Source organism: Passer montanus, unplaced genomic scaffold (assembly GCF_014805655.1).
Source record: "Passer montanus isolate IOZ18808 unplaced genomic scaffold, ASM1480565v1 scaffold154, whole genome shotgun sequence".
In the NCBI taxonomy this organism is placed as follows: Eukaryota; Metazoa; Chordata; class Aves; order Passeriformes; family Passeridae; genus Passer; species Passer montanus.
The window spans coordinates 691778-698365 of NW_024362494.1; the positions used below are offsets into that span (position 1 = coordinate 691778).

At 57.6% G+C, this 6588-nt stretch overlaps 1 long non-coding RNA gene across 4 annotated transcripts in view; it reads right to left on the reverse strand.

Annotated features, from left to right (window-relative positions):
• The window catches only part of LOC120498926, a 29452-nt gene extending 23620 nt beyond the window's left edge, over positions 1–5832 (reverse strand). For 3 of the 4 annotated variants that reach the window (XR_005626775.1, XR_005626776.1, XR_005626777.1), the window contains exon 1: positions 72–223. This is a non-coding gene — a long non-coding RNA (uncharacterized LOC120498926). Of the gene's footprint in view, positions 1–71; positions 224–3019; positions 3073–5591 lie in introns of those variants that run through there. The other variant, XR_005626778.1, reaches the window with a different exon arrangement.
• Positions 5833–6588: the final 756 nt, after the last annotated feature.

The window sequence follows — 6588 nt, forward strand, 5'->3', positions numbered from 1 at the left end:
AAAAAAAAAAATTAGGGGGGAAAAAATGTTTTAAAAAAAAAAAAAAAAAAAAAAAAAAAAAAAAATCCTACCTCGGGTTTTAATTCCAGTCTCTGAAAGTTGTCTTTTCCCCCATTTTTTCCGCCTCTCATTTCCTTTCTCTTCTTTTTTTTGTTTCTTTTTTTTTTGTTTGTTTGTTTCTTTTTTTTTTTTTAATATATATTTTTCTTTTCCTCCTCTTCCTTTTGATGAATTTCCTTTCTTCTCCACATCCTCCTCAGGCGTGTAATGGGGTTATTTTTACTTTCGGTTATCTAGCTTTATGAAGAATCGACACCACTCATACAGCTAGATAACCAAAGATAACAACCAACCCCTGGAGTCTACAGCATCAGCAGGAAAAAGCCAACCTCCTCTTCTCCAGGGGCTCGGGGGCACGTGGCTTTTAAGGAAGGAACGAGGGAGGAAAACGAATAAAAAGAGATGCAAATATTAGCAGCCAGATCCGTAATATCTTCACACAGCTACAGCCCTGCTCCTGCAGCCCTGAGCATCGCTGGGACAGGCAGGATCAGGCCCCCAGGAAACACAATTTGGAGCAGAATTACAGGATAACCACGCAAGGGCTGCCTATTTTCTGCCGAGTTTCAATTTGTTTCATTTGCAAACCAAATGATATTCTGCAGGTGCCGAGAATTAAGCCCACATTATTTTTAATAACTATCAAATTAATGCATTCAAACTGGTAATAATCAAAGCAAATATAATTTGCACCCACAACTTAAAATATGCATAAAAGACCAAAAGGACATTTCCCCACCCACAAATGCGTTTAACGCTCTCCAAACAAAATGACTGCGAGAAAAACCTGCCGGTTCGTATAAATAGTAACTTGTGATGCTTTGGATTCAGCCAAGATCGGGGGGAATAGCGATGAATAAACACAGAAAACACGGAGGAAATGATGAAAGGGATGGAAGGGAGGAAAGAAGGAAGGGAGCGACTCCTGCTCGCGGCTCAGGACCCCGGCCCTGAGCGAGGACCGCGCATCTCGGCCAGGGACCGGGACCCGCATCCCTCCGTTCGCTCGGGGGAGAGCGCGGCTTTCCCCGCCAGGGAACCGCATCCCTCGCGCCCTCTCCCCGCATCCCTCCGTCCTTTCTTCTTTCGCGGGGAACGCGCATCCCTCCGTCCTTGCTTCGGGGGCTCTGCTCCCCTCCATCCCTCCTTCCTCCGGGGGCGCGGGGGGGACCCTCATTCTCCTTCTCCAGAGTGACCCGCGTCCCTCCACCCTTTCCTTCCTCTGGGCGAGGACCGTGCACCCCCCCGCGCCGTTCCTCCGCTCCGGAGCATCCCTCGGGCGAGGAACCCGCATCCCTCTCCTCCCCCCGTGGCACCCCGCGATCCCTGCCGCCCTCCTCCACCCCCGCGTCCCTCCCCTCGCCCAGCGACCTGCCCGGGCTCCATCCCCCTTTCACCTGCATCCCTCTTTCACCTGCATCCCTCTTTCACCCTTGGCGCTGCGGAGCCCTCGCTCCGCCGAGACCCCGCGGCTGCTGCGGGGGGCTCGGGGGCCCTGCCGGCGGCTGGGCTCGGCTCGGCTCGTACCTGCTGCCCGCAGCCGCTGCCCGCAGCCTCTGCGCCGGGGGGAGCGGCGCGCGGCACTTTTCATTCATGCTTTCACACTCCCGGCCCTCGCCGCCGCCGCTGATTGGTCCGCGCCCGCCTGACGTCACCCGGGCCGTTCCCACCCCTCTGCAGCGCTCCCGCTTCATCAATGGGCCGGGGAGGGGCCGCGCGCACACGCGCGCCGCCGCCGCCGGCACCCCCCCCCAAAAACCCCCGGTACCCCCGGAACCCCCGGTACCGCCACCGACCCCGCCGCCCGGCGCCACCGCCATCGGCGCCTCCAGCATCGCCCTGGAGCGCCAACACCACCCTCATCATCATCATCATCATCATCATCATCGCCACGCTCATGGCCTGGACTTGGCTCATTCCCGTGGCCATCGCCACCACCCCCGGCGCCACCGGCCACCGCTGGCGGCCTGGGCACGCCGAGTGTGCCCTGCGCCGCAGAGCCACACTGCCACCTCCGTGCCCCCCAGGCTCAGCCTCCCCGGCGTCCCCCTCTCGGGGAGGGGAAACACCCCCAGGGCCAGCGCCAGGGCCTGGCCGCGCTCTGCAGAGCCCGGATGGAACCAAATGCCGCTTTACTTCTGTGGTTTTAACCCCGCTGTTAATTACCCTTTGGTTTCCTTGCTATAATATAGATCCCATTAAAAAAAATAAATTAAAAAAACAACAACAAAAAACCCCCATGATTTTACCTTGAACAAGAACAGAGCATTGGAGCTGGGATTTTTTCATTTTCTCTTAAAGGTTTCTTTACCTTGGAATTATTATTTTTTTTTTTCCCAGCTGGTTTTGGGTCTGTGAGTTTGGGCTGGGAAGTTACTCATGGCTTTTGTCTCTTTCTGGAGCTGGATTCTCCTGCTGCCACCACAGCGTGTCCCACCTGCCAGGACCCCCTCTCCCAGTTGCCCCCACTGGGAAAATAGGAACCCACTGGTCTAGGCCCAGCACTGGAGTGGGGAAAGGGGGTTGGGGGTGTGAAAAAAACCCCAAAACAGCCCTGGGGCTCTGCTCCTCAGGCTGCTCCGCCGACAGCCCCTCCCCGTGCCCCCTGCCCGGCTCTCTGTGAGCCCCCCAGAACAAAAGGCTTTGGGGGGTTTGTTCTGCACCTTTCCCCTTTCTTTTCTTCCACTTCCAGGCTTAGCTGGGGGGAAAACCGCAGATTTTGGGAAGACTCTGAGAGTGACGGGGCAAGGAGGGGCTGCAGCACCCATGGAGGCACCCAGGGGTGCTCCCTCCTGCACCCCCACCCAAATCACAGCCTCCAGCTCCTGTTGGGGGGTCCTCCCACCCAAATCACAGCCTGCAGCTCCTGTTGGGGCCAGGGGCTCGCCCCCCGCGCCCCCGCAGCCCGGGCTGGGCTCTGCCCGTGATTTTTCTCCCTCCGTGGTTCCCCAGCACCCACCTGGGCCAGCGGCTGCTCCTCGGTGGGCACGGGGGGCCGGGGCCGGGGCTCTCCTGGAAGAAAAGGCCGAGAAGAGGAGGGGGTTAAAGGGGCAGCGGTGCCCACGCAGCCCCCGGGGCCGTGGGGCAGCTCGGTGGGGTCCCGGCGGGGCCGGCTTTGACCATTCCCCACCGCCACCGAAATGGGATTTTAGGGACACGACCGCACGCCTGCCCCTCTTTTGATTCCCCTCTTTTGATTCTCCTCTTTATTAAATTCACCTGCATTTTTTTATTCTTAATTTCTATTTCAGCCCCCTCCAGAAATTATTATTTTTTTTTAACCTGCCAAAAAAAGAAAAAAAAAAAACAAAACCACGGCGAATTTTGCGATTTATTCTGAAAAAGGCTGCAAAGACAGGGATTTCGCTTTCAAATTTGGATTCACCCTGGGATTACCCCGATGACAGTGCATTTTTATTTCTAATTTTATTTAACATCGCGTTAGAACCAGCCCGATCTGGGAGGATTTAAGGAAGGGCACGAGCGATTTGCAGAAAATGCTCGGGTGTGTTCTGAGTGCCTTGACAAATAAAAACCCGCTCCGTGCTTTGCTGTCTTTCTGGGGAAAAAGAAACCAATCCAAACCGCGAGGAAGCAGAAGGAGCCGCCGCCGCGACCGCGGGATCTCCCTTGGAACGGCAGATTTGAGGATTTCCAGCCTTAAAACTTCCACGCACACCAGTGCATATATAAAAACTTAATTTTCGGGGGGCTAAAAACGGAGCCGAGCTGGGCAGGACCTGAGCCGCTGGGTACTATGTGGGGTTTTTTTGCAGGAGTGCACGTACGACCCGAAAAATAGCCCAAAATAAGCCCGGGTTGATTTTTCCCTGTTCACTCTCTGAGCGCAGCTCCTTCCCCTCGCTGAGGAAAGAATCAAGGACAGACTGCAGGGATGAGGCTTTTAAAGACCAAAACCAAAACAACAACAACAAAAAAAGGACAATAAGAACTAAAATATAAGTTAAAATAAAAATTAAAATGAAAATGAAGATTGAAGAATTTTTGGCAGGAAAAAAAATTACAAAAAACCTCGAAAAAAATCCCATACGGCGGCAGGATCGGAACACCCGGGCCCGCTGCAACCGAGAGGAGGATTTCGGCCGGGGCATCACGTTTGGCTTCAATAACTTCTTAAAAAAACCCCTTAACCCGTTTAATTTGGGTTCCCTGCACGGCCTGAGGAGCGGGAGCCTCGGCGGGGCCTCTCCAGGGCAGGAATTCTCGGGGTTTGGGATATTAACGGAGCGGCTCCCACCTCGTTGTGGTGGTGGGGAGAGAAATTTCAGAAAAGCCGCACGGGGAGAAGTTCCCGAGGTGGGGAGGAGCCGTTCCCCCTTGGCTCTGCCGCGGGCGGTGCAGGAGGATGTGCAGAACCTTTGCTCTGGGTTTATTTCCACGCGCGTTTCATTCGCTTATCCCAAATTTGGGATCCAGCTCTGCGCATCCCGCCCCTCCCAAAACCCTGCCCGGTGCTGGGGGGCACCGGGAGCCTTCGCTCCCCGCTCCCCACGGGTGTCCGTGTCCCCCCGGCTCTGCCCGACCCCCGGCAGCCAGGATTTGGGGGTGCCTCCTCCTGCCCCCCCGGGAGGCACCCAGAGCATCCCCTGGACAAGGCACAAAGCCCCGGGGCACGGCGGGGGCTGCCGGGGGGGCTCCGAACCCCAAATCTGGATTCCCCAGCCGGCACAAGGTGGAAGAAGTGAATCCCTCACCCAAAGTGGCTCCGGGGCACCCGCGGGCCGAGAGAACAGCGCGGGGCCGTGGGATGGACGCGCTCGGCCGGCACCGAAGTTTCTCAGCTCGGATGCCACGGGACGGAGGAAAGGGAAAAGGGAAAAGGGAAAAGGGAAAAGGGAAAAGGGGAAAGGGGAAAGGGGGGGAAAGGGAAATGGGGAGGAAAGGGCACCGAAGTTTCTCAGCTCGGATGCCGCGGGACGGAGAAAAGGGAAAAGGGAAAAGGGAAAAGGGAAAAGGGAAAAGGGGAAAGGGGGGGAAAGGGAAATGGAGAGGAAAGGGAAAAGGAATGGAAAGGGAAAAGAGGAGGAAAGGGAAAAGAAATGAAAAGGGAAAAGGAGAGGAAAGGGAAAAGGGATGGAAAGGGAAAAGGGATGGAAAGGGAAAAGAGGAGGAAAGGGAAAAGGAATGGAAAGGGAAAAGGAATGGAAAGGGAAAAGGGAAAGAAAGGGGAAAGGGAAAAGGGGAGGAAAGGGAAAAGGAGGGGAAAAGGAAAAGGGGAGGAAAGGGAAAAGGGAAGGAAAGGGAAAGAGAAGGAAAGGGAAAAGCGCAGGAAAGGGAAAAGGGAAGGAAAGAGAAAAGGGAAGGAAGCTCCCCCTGCCCCGCGGCTTTGGGAGCAGCTCCGACCCCGCATCCCGGCCCCAGGCAGGAGCTGGACCCGCTCCCGGGGCATTTCCCACCGGCCCCGCAGCCCGCGGCCCCCAGCCCATCATAAAGACGCTTTGAGAGTCCTCTCCCCCCTCCACCCCCGTCCCCCCTTTACTTTTTTTTTTTTTTTATTATGGTTTTCTCACCGAGTCCAATAAATCGCGCGGCTCGTCTGGCCTCAGACGTGTTCAGCAACCCAAGCCCCGCCGCTTTTGTTCCGCCAAGTCTCACATTGTTTGTCCGGCTGTGCGGGGCCGGCCCCGCGCGGCGCGGGAGGCTGCGGGGGCTCGGCGGGGCGGGGGTGGGTGGGCGATGCTCGGCCGGGGGAGCAGGACACGGCCTCCCGTTTTCCTCACCCCGGCTTCTTCACGCACCTGGATGCGCCCGGTGCTCCTGCCTTCAGTGCCAACCTGCCCGCACGGCTCTGCCTGCCCTCCCTTTGGTGCCCTGCGTGCCAACCTGCCCGCACGGCTCTTCTTGCCCTTCCTTTGGTGCCAACCTGCCTGCACGGCTCTGTCTGTCTTCTCTTCAGTGCCAACCGGCCTGCACTGCTCTGCCTGCCCTCCCTTCAGTGCCAGGCTACCCTCACGGCTCTGCCTGCCCTCCCTTCAATGCCAGGCTGCCCGCATGGCTCTGCCTGCCCTCCCTTCAGTGCCAGGCTGCCCGCACAGCTCTGCCTGCCCTTCCTTCAGTGCCCGGCGTGCCAACTTGCCTGCACGGCTCTGCCTGTCCTCCCTCCAATGCCAGGCTGCCCGCACGGCTCTGCCTGCCCTCCCTTCAGTGCCAGGTTACCCTCACGGCTCTGCCTGTCCTCTCTCCAATGCCAGGCTGGCCGCATGGCTCTGCCTGTCCTCTCTCCAATGCCAGGCTGCCCGCACGGCTCTGCCTGCCCTCCCTTCAGTGCCAGGTTACCCTCACGGCTCTGCCTGTCCTCTCTCCAATGCCAGGCTGCCCGCATGGCTCTGCCTGCCCTCCTTGCTTGCCCAGGCTGCCCTCACTCACCTGCCCACTGTGCCCTGCCCAAATTGCCCTCACCTGCCCTGCCCTCACTGCCGTGCCCACTGTGCCCTGCCCTCAGTGCCCTCAGTGCCCTCAGTGCCCGCAGTGCCCTCAGTGCCCTGCCCTCACCTGCCCGGCTCTCCC